This window comes from Urocitellus parryii, chromosome X (genome assembly GCF_045843805.1).
Source record: "Urocitellus parryii isolate mUroPar1 chromosome X, mUroPar1.hap1, whole genome shotgun sequence".
In the NCBI taxonomy this organism is placed as follows: domain Eukaryota; kingdom Metazoa; phylum Chordata; class Mammalia; order Rodentia; family Sciuridae; genus Urocitellus; species Urocitellus parryii.
The window spans coordinates 16,828,963-16,846,577 of NC_135547.1; the positions used below are offsets into that span (position 1 = coordinate 16,828,963).

The following is a 17,615-nucleotide window of genomic DNA, read 5'->3' on the forward strand; positions in this document are numbered from 1 at the left end:
TGCCACTCTAAGTGGGGTGAGATGAAATCTCAATGTAGTTTTGACTAGCATTTCCCTGATAAAAAGATTCCTTAATAATTACGAGACATGAGCTTCAAAATGATACTAATTCCATAGAGACACAAATGTCATTCTGGTCCTTTGGGGAAACATTTGGTCACTAACTTTTGCTAACACTCAGTGCTTGAGTATGGACACCAAGTTGTGGTGCCACCTGAGCTATTTGTCTTAACCTTGGTGCCACATTATCCACCAAAGTCATAGCAATAGATAGGCACAGAAACACCCTGTTATCAATGGAGGTAATATGTACAATATTAGATTCAGGCAAGTAATGAAGCCAAAAAGTAAGTTCCATGAGGAAGTAGCCATTTGTCCTAAAAATGCTAGATGAACTTCTCTGTCTATGCTTGGCAAATATCTAAAATGGTGCCCATGAACTTCACTCCCAGATTATGTACATAACATGACAAACGCAATTTGCAGCCAAAACTAAGGATACTAGTTATTTCATCTACATCTAGGGTATTACCCTTAGTGGCCCAGACATGTACCCATCAGACCTGAAAAAGCAGAACATCTTCTGTTGCTGTTAGCATGCACAGAATTGGATTAGCCCTTGCTAGATTGAAGATGTAGAGAAGAATGCAGAAACATGAAATTGCTCCTATGTGTGGGGGGGTGAAACTCAGGTCACACCCATCAAGAAATCAAGTACTTTGGTTCCATTCTACATGGAATTGGATTCTACCAACAATCTGAATGAATTTTTTCAACTATTCCACCTCAGACATTCTGGAAGAGAACACGGTTTGCCCCAGATTGGGATTTCAATGTTTTGACCTCCATAGCAGAGAACCAAGTCAAGACCACAAACACCTGTCATTTATATATCTGAGATAATAAATAATAACTAGGTGTTACTTTAAGTCACTAAATTGGGGGTAATGGTTTTAAAACATTAAATCAGGATAACTGTGCATGCACACAAACACACACACACACAAACACACAGGGAATATACTGAGTGTACCATTTCATCATGTAAAGATTTTGCAATAACAAGCTCACTAAAGAAGTAATTTCTTAGGCCTTGTTTACAGAGAACTCTTCACAGTATGCACACACTGATTTATAAAATTATCTACCAAAACAAAATGAGAAACAAAGTAAATACTCTTTGGTCTGATTGCATGGAAGTAAATATCCTTAAAATGTTCCACATAGGAATCAGCAACCACCATCTTGGAAAGCTGAAGTATCCACCGCCAATCTCCAACAGATTGCAACAACAAAACAGGTGTGTGTCACTCAGCTCACCCCCTATACATCGGGGAACTCGCATTAAATCTCTCCTAGGCTTTCCGGGGGAGGGAGTATCAGAGTGAGCCTGCATAAAGACTAGGGGACAACTAGAGACACTTGACCTTCAACCCCCCCTCCCATCAGCAGCCAAAACGAAACCTGTCTAGCCAGCGCTGGGGGAGGGTCAAGCAGGAAAAATCAAAACGATAGAGTGCCGGGGTTCCCAATAGCCAACTGCGGGACCCCGAGATCCAGGCCGACTGATTCGCGTGGCCTGCCCTACGGCTACAGAAGGCGTGGCGCCCCAGAGAAGCGATTAATTAGCAAGCAGGGAGATAAGGGGCTACAACTGCTGGAATCCTGCCAGCCAAGCCCGCACTGACCCCCGGACTGATTACGGGACTTCAGACGGGTAAGGAAGCTTTACAGTTCTATCTATTGAGTGCCGGGGTTCTCAATAGTCACCCTCCACACCCAACAAACGGCAGGCCCAGAGTACAGTTTGAACTGCCGAGAACCATCACTCAGGGGAAACCTGGTCTAGCAGGAGAAACCAAGACTAGCAGGAGAAACCAGGGGACTAGAGGCAAGGCCCTCGCGACTGGGCGGCTGGAAACCGCAGGCCCGCCGGCGACACTTTACCCACTGCCCGCGTAACTGGGCAGTAGGAGAACGCCCACTCACTGGCGACCAAACACCCGCCCGCGGCCTGTGATACTGGGCAGCTGGAGACCGCCCACCTGCTGCAACCGGGAGCTGAAACCAAACAGGGACAGTCCAGTCACACCCCCCCATTAGGACACCCCGGCAAGGAGCCTGGGGCCCGTCATAGCAGAGTAGTGTCGTCACTGCAGCTCGGATGTCGGAATTCCTTCCCAGCAGAATCCACGTTAGCAGGCATAGTTTAACAACACAAAGTAGAGACATCAGAGTAATACAGAACCAAAACAAATCTATAGAAGAGAGCAGAAACACGACAATCAAATAGAACTGGAAAGTAACGTGGACAACATGAGAAAACAAGGGAAAAAAAGGAGTACAAACAATGCAAGACAACTTAATTCTACAGGAGGACATAGAAACATCAGAAGCAGGGATAGGGAAAGAACTCAAGGCATACCTAACTCGAATGGAAAGGAATATTAGAGAAGACATGAGACAGCAAGTCCAAGCAATAAAAGTATATTTTGAAAATGAATTAAACAAACAAATTCAAATGGCAAAGAACGAGCTCTACCAGGAGATAGAGATCTTAAAAAAAAATCAAACAATGATCCTAGAATTTCAGGCAACTATAAACCAAATTAAAAACTCAAACGAGAATATTACAAATAGACATGATCAAGTAGAAGTCAGAACATCAGATAATGAAGACAAGGTTTATCAACTTGAAAAGAGTATAGTCAACACAGAAAAGATGCTTAAATCCCACAAGCAATCTATTCAAGAGATATGGGATGTCATAAAAAAAACAAATTTGAGAGTCATCGGGATAGAAGAAGGCACAGAGATTCAAACCAAAGGTATGGACAGCATATTAAATGAAATAATTGTAGAAAACTTCCCAGAGATGAAAGATGGAATGGATTGCCAAATCCTGGAAGCCTACAGGACCCCAAACATTCAAAACCATAATAGACCAACTCCAAGACACATAATTATGAAGATTGCCAACGTACAGAACAAGGAGAGAATATTAAAAGCTACAAGAGAAAAGAGGCAGATTACATTCAGGGGTAAACCAATTAGGTTAACAACTGACTTCTCATCACAGACTTTGAAAGCGAGAAGATCCTGGAACAATGTATTTCAAACGCTGAAAAATAATGGATTCCAACCAAGAATACTGTACCCAGCAAAATTAAGCTTCAGATTTGACAACGAAATTAAAATCTTTCACGATAAACAAAAGCTAAAAGAATTTGCAGCAAGAAAACCAGCACTGCAAAGCATATTGAGCAAAATACTACAAGAAGAGGAATTGAAAAATAGTGCCCAAAACTAACAGCAGGAGATATCTCAGTAAAGGGGGAGGAAAATAACCAAAATGTAAAACTAGCCAAACTAAAATAAATAAATAAAGAAGCATGACTGGAAGTACAAATCATATCTCAATTGTAACCTTAAATGTTAATGGCCTAAACTCACCAATCAAGAGACATAGGCTAGTAACCTGGATCAAAAAAACAAATCCAACAATATGCTGCCTTCAGGAGACTCATATGATAGGAAAAGACATACACAGGCTGAAGGTAAAAGGTTGGGAAAAATCATACCACTCACATGGCCCTCAGAAGCAAGTAGGATACTCATATCGAATAAAATCAACTTCAAACCTAAGTTAATCAAGAAGGATAAAGAAGGACACTATATACTGTTAAAAGGAACCATCCACCAACAAGACATAACAATTTTCAATTTGTATGCACCAAACAATGGAGCTGCAACGTTCATAAAACAAACTCTCCTCAAGTTCAAGAGTCAAATGGACCACAACACAATAATTATGGGTGACTTCAACACACCGTTCTCGCCATTAGACAGATCCTCTAGACAAAAGCTGAATAAAGAAACTAGAGAACTCAACAGCACAATCAATAACCTAGACTTAACCGACATATATAGAATATATCAACCATCATCAAGTGGATACACGTTCTTCTCAGCAGCACATGGATCCTACTCAAAGATAGACCATATATTATGCCATAAGGCAACTCTTAGCAAATATAAAGGCGTGGAGATAATACCATGCACCATATCTGATCATAATGGAAAGAAATTGGAAATCAATGATAAAAGAAGGAAGGAAAAATCCTACATCACATGGAAAATGTGTTATTGAATGATCAATGGGTTACAGAAGACATAAAGGAGGAGATGAAAAAAATTCTTAGAGTCAACTGATAACACAGACACAACATACCGGAATCTATGGGACACAATGAAAGCAGTTTTAAGAGGGAAATTCATTTCTTGGAGCTCTTTCCTCAACAAAAGAAAAAACCAACAAATAAATGAACTCACACTACACCTCAAAAACCTAGAAAAGGAAGAGCAAAACAACAGCAAATGTAGTAGAAGACAAGAAATAATTAAAATTAGAGCAGAAATCAACGAAATTGAAACAAAAGAAACCATTGAAAAAATTGATAAAACTAAAAGTTGGTTCTTTGAAAAAATAAATAAGATAGACAAGCCCTTAGCCATGCTAACGAAAAGAAGAAGAGAGAGAACTCAAATTACTAACATACGGGATGAAAAAGGCAATATCACAACAGACACTAAAGAAATACAGAAGATAATTAGAAAGTATTTTGAAACCCTATATTCCAATAAAAAAGAAGATAGTGAAGATATCGATAAATTTCTTAAGGCATATGATTTGCCCAGATTGAGACAGGAAGACACACACAATTTAAACAGACCAATAACAAAGGAAGAAATAGAAGAAGCCATCAAAAGACTACCAACCAAGAAAAGCCCTGGACCGGATGGGTATACAGCGGAGTTTTACAAAACCTTCAAAGAAGAATTAATACCAATACTTCTCAAGCTATTTCAAGAAATAGGAAAAGAAGGAGCTCTTCCAAATTCATTCTATGAGGCCAACATCACTCTGATCCCAAAACCAGACAAAGACACTTCAAAGAAAGAAAACTACAGACCAATATCTCTAATGAACTTGGATGCAAAAATTCTCAACAAAATTCTGGCAAATCGAATACAAAAACATATCAGAAAACTTGTGCACCATGATCAAGTAGGATTCATCCCTGGGATGCAAGGCTGGTTCAATATACGGAAATCAATAAATGCTATTCACCACATCAATAGACTTAAAGACAAGAACCATATGATCATCTCGATAGATGCAGAAAAAGCATTTGACAAGGTACAGCATCCCTTTATGTTCAAAACACTAGAAAAACTAGGGATAACAGGATCATACCTCAACATTGTAAAAGCAATCTATGATAAGCCACAGGCCAGCATCATTCTGAATGGAGAAAAATTGAAGGCATTCCCTCTAAGATCTGGTACAAGACAGGGATGCCCTCTCTCACCACTTCTGTTCAACATAGTCCTCGAAACACTGGCCAGAGCAATTAGACAGACGAAAGAAATTAAAGGCATAAAAATAGGAAAAGAAGAACTTAAATTATCACTATTTGCAGATGATATGATTCTATACCTAGCAGACCCAAAAGGGTCCACAAAGAAGCTATTAGAGCTAATAAATGAATTCAGCAAAGTGGCAGGTTATAAAATCAACATGCATAAATCAAAGGCATTCCTGTATGTCAGCAACAAAACCTCTGAAATGGAAATAAGGAAAACCACTCCATTCACAATATCCTCAAAGAAAATAAGATACTTGGGAATCAACCTAACAAAAGAGGTGAAAGATTTATACAATGAAAACTACAGAACCCTAAAGAGAGAGATAGAAGAAGATCTCAGAAGATGGAAAAATGTACCCTGCTCATGGATAGGCAGAACTAACATCATCAAAATGGCGATATTACCCAAAGTTCTCTACAGGTTTAATGCGATGCCAATCAAAATCCCAATGGCATTTCTTGTAGAAATAGAGAAAGCAATCATGAAATTCATATGGAAAAACAAAAGACCCAAAATAGCCAAAGCAATTCTAAGCAGGAAGTGTGAATCTGGAGGTATAGCGATACCTGAGTTCAAACTGTACTACAAAGCAATAGTAACAAAAACAGCATGGTCCTGGTACCAAAACAGGCGGGTGGACCAATGGTACAGAATAGAGGACACAGAGACTAATCCACAAAGTTACAACTATCTTATATTTGAAAAGGGGGCTAAAAGCATGCAATGGAGGAAGGATAGCATCTTCAACAAATGGTGCTGGGAAAATTGGAAATCCATATGCAACAAAATGAAGCTGAACCCCTTTCTCTCGCCATGCACAAAAGTTAACTCAAAATGGATCAAGGAGCTAGATATCAAATCAGAGACACTGCGTCTGATAGAAGAAAAAGTTGGCTCCGATCTACATACTGTGGGGTCGGGCTCCAAATTCCTTAATAGGATGCCCATAGCCCAAGAGTTAATAACAAGAATCAACAAATGGGACTTACTTAAACTAAAAAGTTTTTTCTCAGCAAGAGAAACAATAAAAGAGGTAAATAGAGAGCCTACATCCTGGGAACAAATTTTTACCCCTCACACTTCATATAGAGCCCTAATATCCAGAATGTACAAAGAACTAAAAAAATTAAACAATAAGAAAACAAATAACCCAATCAACAAATGGGCCAAGGACCTGAACAGACACTTCTCAGAGGAGGACATACAATCAATCAACAAGTACATGAAAAAATGCTCACCATCTCTAGCAGTCAGAGAAATGCAAATCAAAACCACCCTAAGATACCATCTCACTCCAGTAAGATTGGCAGCCATTATGAAGTCAAACAACAACAAGTGTTGGCGAGGATGTGGGGAAAAGGGTACACTTGTACACTGCTGGTGGGACTGCAAATTGGTGCGGCCAATTTGGAAAGCAGTATAGAGATTGCTGGGAAAGCTGGGAATGGATCCACCATTTGACCCAGCTATCGCCGTTCTCAGACTATTCCCTGAGGATCTTAAAAGAGCGTACTACAGGGATACTGCCACATCAATGATTATAGCGGCACAATTCACAATAGCTAGACGGTGGAACCCACCTAGATGCCCTTCAACAGATGAATGGATAAAAAAAATGTGGCATCTATACACAATGGAGTATTATGCAGCACTAAGAAATGACAAAATCATAGAATTTGCAGGGAAATGGATGGCATTAGAGCAGATTATGCTAAGTGAAGCTAGCCAAGCCCTAAAAAACAAATGCCAAATGTCCTTTTTGATATAAAGATAGCCACTAAGAACAGAACAGGAAGGAAGAGCATGAGGAAAAGACTAACAGTAAACAAAGACGAATGGGGGGAGAGAAAGGGAGAGAGAAGGGAAAGCATATGGAAATGGTAGGAGACCTTCAATGACACACAAAATTATAAGAGGTTATGAAGGGCAAGGGGGAGGGGAAAAAAGGGAGAGAACTGAACAACAGCAGAGGAGGTAGAGAGGGAAGATGGGAGGGGAGGGGAGGGGAGGGGGGATAGTAGGGGATAGGAAAGGTAGCAGAATACAACAGTCACTAATATGCCATTATGTAAAAATGTGAGTGTGTAACCGATGTGATTCTGCAATCTGTATTTGGGGTAGAAATGGGAGTTCAAAACCCAATAGAGTCAAATGTATGAAAGATGATATATCATGAGCTCTGTAATGTTTTGAACAATCAATAAAAAAAAAAATGTTCCACATAGTAAAAACCACTTTGCAGAACAGTGAAGTAGGGATTTCCAAAACCCACTAATGCTGGGCAGGTAATCCAAGGAATCCAGAGGCAGGAAGATCACAAGTTTCAGAGTAGCCTGGGCAATTTAGCAAGACACTGTTTAAAAAAAAAATTAAAGGGCTGGGAATGTAGGTGAGTAGGAGAGACCACTGGGTTCAATCCTCAGGACTGAAGTGGGCAGGGGAGACACTGTACCATAAAAAAAAAAAAAAAAAAAAAAAAAAAAAAAAAACAGAAATACTGGTCAGCTGAGTAAATGTCTTCCCCAGGGAAGGGCGCCCTCCTGTGGTCGCAGCTTCTCCCTGGGCCGAGACGGAAGGAGCCCCACACAACAGCCTGGGCAACACAGTGAGACCCGGTGTCACAGCAGAGTCAAAACAAAACACAGGTTTTCAGAACTCTAAAAAGAACCAGACGCTGGCAACCACAGCAAGAGCCTTTCTTGGGCCACAAAGGTGGACTCTCAACATGGCCAGCAAGCTCTGTGGTGTTTCTTCAACTTGCCCCATCGCCATCCCCCACCCGCGCCTCCCCAGAAGCCTTGAAACCCGCAATCTTACTCTGTGGGAGCTCAGGACTGGAGCATCTGTCTGCCCCCTGGAGGGGCGGCTGCCCTCAGAGCTCTATTCCGACCCAATTGTCACTGCTCCGCAGGCAGGACGACCCCCTGAAAAGCGCCATTCTCAAGGCTGTTCCAGAGAACTCGCTGGGTGGGAACAGCTTCACCTGCCACCTGCAGGTGCCAGCTGGGAACCCCTGGAGCACAGTGGTCCACACAAGAAAGACAGTGGCCGCCATCGTCTCACTTGGACTCTATTAGGATCGCTTCTAAACTTCTGCCTGGGAATAATGCGTACCTTCGGTTCTGGGGAGCGCGCTTCCCAACAAGTCCTTTATTTTCTTTTAAGCTTCAATTTTTTTTTTTTATATCGTATTATTTATTTATTTATATGTGCGCCGGGGCTCGAACCCAGTGCCTCGCAAGGCTCCACTCGTGCTGTAGCACTGAGCTACAATCCTACAATCCCAGCCCCTCCCCCCCCTTTTTTCCCCGTTCCAGGAATTGAATCCCAGGCTGCTTTCCCACTGGGCCACATCACCAGCCCCCTCCCCTCTAAGATTTTATCTGGAGACAGTTCTCCCAAACTACCTCTTGGCCTTGTTAAATTGGTGCAGCCGGCTTTGAATTTGCAATCCTCCTGCCTCAGCTTCCTGAGCCCCTGACATCACAGGTGTGCGCGATGCACCGGGCTCGCACAAATGCTTTAGTTTTTTCCTCACGGGGAGTCGTGGGGTTTGATCCTACGAATTTTTTACCCGGTAGGAAGATCCACCAGCGTCCTCCGTCCAGTCGGGTGGCGCTCGCACTACCGGTGGGCTCCAAATTTACGCTTTTATCCCGCTCAGCTGAAGAGGTACTGGTTCCTTTGGAGATGTTTCTTGTGGCAGTTGTCAGAGAAGGTGGTGCCTGGAGGGCGCCAGAGACAGGGGAAGGGAAAGTGGCGCACCCCGTTTTCTGTGGCTGACCCGGAGGGTCTGCCGGTCACCGGGTGTGTCCCCCACGGAGCTCTGGGCACTGCAGGCGGCTCCCCCAGGACCCGGCCGGGCAGGGCGCAGAGGCCAGCCACACTCTGGTTCCAGCGACATCCCTGGGTCTCCCTTGGCAGGCATGTACCAGAAGCTTCCGGAAAAACACCCCTGTTGACCCGCAGATGCCCCAGGGGGCGCATTCTAGAAAGCCCACTGCGGGGAGGGGGTGTGTGTGTGCGCCCCAACCTCCCTGCCCTTTGGGGAGGTGCTTCATCCCAGGCTCCCTTACGAGGTGGGCGTTTCAGCTGTGGAGCGGCCACTTTTCCTGGGGTGCTGTCCTTCAGCCCAGGAGGTGTGCTTATTACGGGGGTCTCAGTGCAGCCTGGGGAGGTTCTGCTCAGCCCTATATGGACGCCTGGTGAGGCGATGCGCTCAGTCCAGGAGGGCTTTCCCTTGGCACCCCTTCTCAGCTCTGCAGAGGTCCTCAGGAAGCCCCCACAGTTCTGGGAGGGACACTGTGCGGATGACTCTCTCTCTCTCTCTCTCTCTCTCTCTCTCTCTCTCCTCTCTCTCTCTCTACACACACACACACACACACACACACACACACGCGCGCGCGCACACACGCACGCACACACGCACACACACGCACACACACACACGTGTGGCAGTTCTCTGCAGGCGAGCAGCCATCCTTAAGGGGGCAGTGTTCCTGGCGTCCTGGGTGAGCCCCACGAGGGGACTCTTCCCTTCCTTCCGTGCTGTCTGGCCACCAGGGCTTCGCTCCTTACCTTGGGACTGCTCCCCGAAGTGTGGATCTCCACACAGAAGGGGCTTCTTTCCTGACGGCTCTTAGCCCCAGGTGAGGTGCATGCCTTGGCCAGTCCAGCTCCGCGGCGTGGGGGTGGCGGCGTCATCTCGCCTGCCTTGGGTCTCAGCCACTGTCTGTCCGGTGGGGATTCCCGCCGCCCTTGCCTGGGGCACATTGTCAGCGAGCAAGCCTGCACCTCTGGGCTGTGGCGAGGGGTGGCTGGGCCTCAGCCCCCACGGAGCTCTTCAGACACCGTGGTCTTGGGCGCCTGGGTGTGAATCCGGGTGTCGGAAGGTTCCAGTAGCCCCTCATACTGGAAGCTGCGCTGCCCAGTCAGTCACGCCGGGGAACATCCGCCACCCTGGCGGGTGTGCAGCCATCCCCTCTGTCTGCACTTGCATTTCTCTGATGAGTTGGAGGAGGGTTTCAGTGTTCAGGACTTTTGCACAAACTCCATTGGCGTGTTTGTACTTGCAGGAGTGGCGAAATATGGAGCTCTGCTATGTCAGGGTTCCACTCGGATTTTTTGATTTACATACTTTTATGTACGTAAGCACATCGACAAAAGCACAAGTTTGAGTTTTGATTCAAATCTTTGTTTTCGTTTTAGAGGGTTTTTTCCCCTGGTACTGGAGATTCAATTCAGGAGTGCCCTACCACCACTGAAGGACACCCTAAGTCCTCTCTTAAAGAGTTTGAGCCAGGCTGGTTGGTGCATGCCTGTAATCCCTGAGGCTCAGGAGGCTGAGACAGGAGGATGGCAAGTTCAAAGCTGGCCTCAGCAATGGCGAGGCGCTAAACAACTCAGTGAGACCCCGTCTCTCTCTAAAATACAAAACAGGGCTGGGGTTGTGGCTCAAGTGCCCCTGAGTTCAATCCCTGGTACCCCAAACAAACAACAACAAAACACCCCGAGTTTGACACAGGCATTTGCTTAATTGCCCAGGCAGCCTGACTGGGATCCACCTGCCTCAGCCCCCTGGTGTGTGTGATTATAGAAGGGCGCCACCACGGCAACCATAAATGCTGTCTTTTACCGGCACAGAAACTACCCATGTCATTATTCAGACTAGTTTTTATGGTTGGTGTTTGTATTCTTTGAAAATCTATCTTTGCCCCCCACCCCAATCAATGAGGGTAACCCCCTGCTTTGGCTTCCAGGGGGGCTGTGGGTGTGGTTTTGCTGGTCTCTAGGAAGTGAGCTGGTTAAAAGGAGGGTGGTGGGCTGCAGGCGCAGCTCAGTGGTAGAGGCCCCCCCTCCCCGCAGCATGCGTGGGAGCCTGGCTTCGGCCCTGCACCTCAGATGAGTAGCCCGGGAAAAACACGCCTATTTTTCTCACAAGGGTTTTCTGGCCCCAGGGCAATAAATACAGCTATTTTTTATTTCCAAATTTGTTGTGAGACTCTGTGCTGCTCTATTGGTGTATATGCCTATCTTGCTCCAGGACCATGCGATTGGACTTAGATTCGCTTTTATAGTAAATCTAGTATCTAGAAGTATGTGTCTTCCAGCCGTTGTTTAATTTCTTAAAGACCGTTTGGATTGTTTAAGACTTTGGTTTCCCTTTTTGTATTACCAGCTTGTCTGTGCAAAATGAGCATGGTGAGATTTTAGAGAAGATTGCCAGAAGATTTCATTCTGGGAAGAACCAAGAAAGCTTGTTGGTTGGTTGGTTGGTTGGTTGGTTTTTGTTTTGGTAGAGGGGATTGAACTCGAATTGGATGGTGCTGTGGCCCAGAGCCACATACCCAGCCTCCCCTATTTATATTTTATCTAGTGACAGGAATTGCACAGTTTCTCCAGGCCTAGCTAAGTTGCTGTAGCTGGCTTTGAATTTCCGATCCTCCTGCCTCAGGATCCTGAGCTGCTGGGATTCGGGCATGCATGACCACACTTGGTGACCATAAAGTTTGAATAAGAATTGAACTCGGGCATGCTTTCCGACTGACCCATCTCCTCAGACCCCCCCCCCCCTTTTTCACATTTTATCTAGAAACCGGTCTTGGTAATTTTACCAGGGCCTCGTTAATTTGCTGAGGCTGGTTTGCAATTGAGATCCTCTTTGCCCCAACCTCCCAGGCTGCTGGGATTTGGGCATGCGCAGCGCCCCCTCCCCACCATTAGGCTTGAACAAGGACTCATCCCAAGCACAGAAAGACCATTTGTCTCCACTTAAGCAGCTCCTCAGTTTCTCTCGATGCTGCTCTTTTCTCTTCGGGGAATGCCCCAGCACATCATCATTACACGTGTGCCTACATTTTCAGTGATTTGGGCACTGTTTTCAGTGGGGCTTACATTTTCTTTCTGGTGACTTGTTGCTCTTATACGGATGTGCTGGTGGTGTTTGAAGAGTGTTGCTGGATCCAGCAACTTCCTACAGTCACTTCCTACCTGCAGTGGCGTTGTATCCTTCCGAGTATTCTCCCTACATAGAAATGTCCTCAGAGAAAGATTGAAAGTTCCACTTGAAACATTATACTGTCCTGTTTATCTGCCTGCAGTGCACTTGGGGGACCTTCAACTGACCTTATTGACTATATGGTAGACATCCTCCTCATCTTGTTGACGAATTTAGGGACAAAATGAGCAATACTTCACCTGTAATTTGGGTGCTTCCATGTTGGTTTTTTTTTTTTTAATTTTCATTGAATTGTTTTGGGGTGTTGGTTTGTTTTTGGAGGTGGGGGAGAAAGGTTTTATTAGGTTAAGGAGGTTTCCTTCTCTTATAAGTTACTGATAGTTTTCAATCATGAATAGGAGTTGCAAATTAACCAAAATATAAATATTGATCATGTGAATTCCCTTATTTCCTTCTGCTTCCTGTTGTTAATGTGGTTAACTCTGACTGATCTGAGGATGTGGACAGGTCTTGCCTTCCTGCATTCCATGGTGCCATGCCTTGATGTATGTGTTTTTATCTCTCGTTGCACTGGGTTGGCTTTTATTTTACTTAGGATTTTCATCAGTGTTGTCAGGACAGATGTCGGCCCGTGGTTTTCTTTCCTTCTAATGTCCTTGCTAGCTGTTGGCATCAGGTTGACACTGGCCTCACAAAGTGAGCCGAAAACTTGTTCCTTTTATCTACTTTACAGAGGAGTTTGTGTAAAACACATTTCTCACCTGAGTATTTGGAGGACTCATTAGGGAGATGTCTGAACTGGAAGGTGTGCATTTTTTCTTTGTTAATACTTCTACCATCCCAGTGGCTCACGGAGGCTGGAGCAGGAGGATCTCGAGTTCAAAGACGGCCTCGGCCACTTTGCAAGGCCCTAAGCAACTCATTGAGACCCTGTCTCAAAATTAAGAAATATAAAGGGTTGGGGGTGTTGCTCAGTGGTTAAGCGCCCGTTGGTTGAATCCCTGGTACCATGACAAAAATTTTTCCAGACGTGAGAGCATTCAGATTTTTCTCTTTCACATGGGATTGAATTTTATTTTTTTCTACGAGTGTTTTCTGCTTCGTCTCATTTTTCAAATCTGAAGTCATAATTTTCACATTAATCCCAACCTCTTCTTTTCCTTCTCTTAGCATGCTTTATTTTCAGATAAAATTTCCCCTTTTCTCTCTTCTCCTTAAAAATTTATGGAATGTTCCACGAATTTGCATGTCATCCTTGCTCAAGGGCCATGCTAATATTCTCTGAGTCGTTGCAATTTTAGCGTACGCACTGCCCCAGGAAGCACTAAGGTTTTTGTTGCTTGGTGAAGTCAGACATGTCTACCTTTGGTGTGTGTTTTAACAGATCCACTTTGCCAATGTTGGTCTTTGCTGTTGTCGCTTTCTCATTCCGTTTCATCAGCTCTGCTTCCCCTTAAATAGTAAAGTGGGGCTGGGTGTGTAAGTTAGTGGTGTTAGTGGTAGAGCCCCTGCCTGCCTGTGCTACAACCCCGGCTTCCCCCTCATACCCACCCCCCCCCCGGCCAATAAAAGTAAAGCTCCTTCTCCTATTTTCTTTGCATTTGGATTTCTTGTACTCCTCTTTTACCTTACTGAAACTCACAGCTTAGGAATTTTCAGAATTTTTTTTCTTTTCTAGTACTGCATTCCACATGTTATGTTATGAGATATATTCTTCAGAGCTCGTTTACTTCTGTTGATTTCAGTTTAATTTATATTTTTGAGATGGGGTTTCAACATGTTGGCCACACGGGCCCCACACTCGCTGCTTAGGATGAATGGGGCTGGGGGGCGGGGGTATGAGACAGCAAGAGGGAGAGGGAAGAAATGTGTGTCACTGTAAAGGCACACGCCCAGTGACCCATGGCTTCCAACTCGGCTCCACCTCCTAAAGTTTCTAGCACCAACCAATAATGAAGCCCACTGAGGACCAAGCCTTTAGCCCATGGCTTGGGATCCAACCATAACAGGCAGGAAGAACCCACGGGGTTGCCATGTTCCCTGGCTGCAGATGGAGTCACTTGGTGGTGGGTGATGTCTCTAGGGGCTGCTCAGCTCTCACATCATCACCAGAGACTCGGGCTGATGTGCAGCCTTTTGGGTTCAAACTTCAGTCTAGCAGCTTCCTGGGGCTTGAGAATTCCAACAAGTGTTGATTCACACAGAAATGTCACACGAGCTTTCCAGAGAGCCAAACTGCCCAGGGTGGAGTGAGAAGCCTGGTACTGCTGGGCAGACTGCATTGCTCTTTTGCTCTATCCTGCTTCCTAGGTGCCTGGCAACTGTCACTGAATGAAGCCCATGGAGCCTCCTCCTATGCAGTTCAGTAGTCCTCCATTTCCTTTCTTGCTGGCCTCAGGGATGACCACCCCTGTCACTTATCTTCCTGTCTTCCCCAGATGTTCCTCCTTCACGTCCAGAGGGGTTCGCTTAGCAGGTGATTCTTGGGGCAGAGTGCTTGTGACTGGAACAGTTTACCTGTAGGACAAGCCATCCCTGCCAAGGGGGCTGAACCTTCCTAACCACTAAATCTTCTCTTCCCAGAATTGTGCTTTGCCAAATAGCCAGCTAAGACATGGAAGGCACTGGAACAAGTTATGCTGTGTGCATGGATGAGGACATGAAAATGCATCTCATTCTCCTGTATAATTCTAATCCACAAGGAAAAGTAATGGCAAATAAAACAAGGAATTCCTGGCCGTTATTCCATGACCTCTGGAAAATTCTTTCCTCCTCTTTGCACTCCTCTTCATGGGTAATACAGGAGGCTCACAAAACGTGTTGTACTGATTTTGTTCCAGCAGTGCTGGGGAGAGTCTTGGGTTTCGCCTGGACAATAGGGCCTTACTAAGTTCAGTCTTCTCTGTCACTGCCTCTCACCTTTACCTGCCACCAACACTGCATGGTGCACATGCAAGCTTTTCAGTGCCAGCGTGGTGGTATGTAATGAACTCTCTCTCATGAGAACAGGACAAGGAATTCCATCTCCAAACATGGGTAGCCACAGAATAGTGGGGAGTTACTCACTGAGGTCACTGTGTGTTCCGACGTGGTTGCTGATATCCGCTCATTCCACAAGTACTAATTAATCATGAGCCATGTCTGGGTGTGAGCAGCACCTTGCATGCCACCTTCCTCCAGGATCCACCTAGACTGGCCTCACATAAGGTCAGTTTTCTGAGAACAGTGTTTGTGAGGTATGGCCAAACTTGGCCCACGGGTGAGCTCACACGGGGACACAAGCACACGATTCTTTGTGCTTGCAGAGTCTGCCGGCACTTACGTGATGGTCACATTTAGTAATGAGCAGAATGTATCCACTGGTGTGTTTCAGAAAACCATGGCTAACAAAGCAGATGAATTCTCGGGCGGACCTAGACTGAGTCCTAGACCACACAAGCGGAGGAGCACTATGTCCCTGATGACAGTGCCGGAGGAAGGAGAGGGCCACTCCCGTTGGAAGGACTCCACCAAGACCCAGGGAGATGGTAATTGTGTCCTGGGTGGGTGGACAAGCCTGCAGTTGGCGTGTCAGATGCAGCACCTCCGAGAACAGGAACCTATTGGGAGAGGCTGCAGGAGGCCAGCATGAAGCAGCTTCCTGCAGGGCAGGATGGGGGCGGCAGCAAAGGAGGATGCATGGGAAGGCCCTCTCTGCCTGGCTCTTCTGTGGGTCAGGACACAGCGTGCCCTCAATCTGGCCTCCCCTCATACTGTCCAACAGAGGCTTCGCCTCCTGCCTCCTCACGCCACAGAAACCAGGGCGGAGAAGGCCAGCATGGCAGCTGGCATTGCCAGTCATTTCTCAGCTGCATTTGACCGTTGTTCACTGGCTCCGTGATGGGGACGTTCAGGGATTTCCATCTCTCCAGGCTTCTTCCTTCCTTGAGGTGGATCCTGATCTTTCGTTTATCTGCCTCTCCAATCTCACTGTTGTGATGACTTCAAAATCACACCATGTTTCTCAAGTCTTTGCTCCTACTCTGACATGATGGATTGCCACTATGTTCCAGTAACATTTTCCCGTCCTTGTGCTTCTCATTCCTCCCCTTTCACCCCTCCCCTCTCCCCCTGCAGCCAGACTGATGGTGTCAGCAGGTAAGGAATGGGCCCGTTGTGTGTCCTTCCTGGAAGAGCATCGTCCTCTATGTTCCCAAGCACACAGAACACAACCTCAGGTCCTGGTCCTGACGGTGGACCACAGTCTCTGCGTGGCCCCACATGGGTTCTGGGGGCCTCCTCCTCTGTCTCTCTGCTTCTCTCCTCCACTCCTTGGTCCTCAGCAGGTCCCCCTCTGACCCTCACCCTTACTGCAGCCTGAACTATCCCTCTAAGTCTGCACAAGCCTGCTCTGTCTCCTCCTCAGGCTCTGCTCAGAGGACACCACCCAGAAGGCCCTGCCACCACCCTCAGCCCCGGAGGCCCCTCTGCTGCTCCCTCCCACTCCTCTGCCCCCTCCCACTCCCCTGCCCCCTCCCACTCCCCTGCCCACATCTCCCCCAACAGGAGTCCAGCTGGGATGGCCTGTTGCTCTCCATGCACTTCCTCTCTGACTTCCCATCTCGGGGTAGGTTCCATCAGGGCAGGTGCAGTTTCTGTCTGCTTCATTGCTGGTGGCCAGCTCCTGGCACCAAGGGGGTGGCGTAATTAGAGGTGTCGCACTTGAGTGACATAAATGCCTTTTTCGGATACTCCAAACATGAGTGAGGAGGGTCTGTCCTCTTGACAGGGATCTCTGGTGACTCAGCGTGAATCCCATCAGGCATCTTGACACCACGTGAACCTTCCAGCTTTTTGACACCTAAAGTACATCACAGGACACAGACTCATGGGTGCCATGGCCCTGTGAATGTTTTACTGATAGATGTCCCGTCCCCTGTGTTTCTGCATGCAGTCACAGGGCCACAACTTAGGAGGTGCTTTCCCTGTCCTCTGTGTCGCGATGTCCAATTTTGAGGTCCAAGAATTCTCTGGTGCTCCCAGCTGCTCTGAGAAAAGTAATCACAGGACACGAGCTTGCAAATGTCCCGTGTAGGGCGTAGGGTGGTGAAGCCCACCTGCCTCATGGCTGAGCCTCCCCATTGGTTTCCAGATGCCACTGCCAGCCGCGTTGCCCCTGAAGAGACAGTGCAAAGTGATCCCACCACAGTGAGAGGCTCCTTGGCCACAAGCATGGCAGCCGGCAGCG

General features: G+C 46.3%; 1 non-coding gene across 1 annotated transcript; it reads right to left on the reverse strand.

Annotated features, from left to right (window-relative positions):
- Positions 1 to 13,606: 13,606 nt before the first annotated feature.
- On the reverse strand, positions 13,607 to 13,713 carry LOC113185214 (U6 spliceosomal RNA). The gene has a single exon (XR_003301102.1). It is a non-coding gene; the product is annotated as a U6 spliceosomal RNA (small nuclear RNA).
- Between the last annotated feature and the right edge of the window lie 3,902 nt (positions 13,714 to 17,615).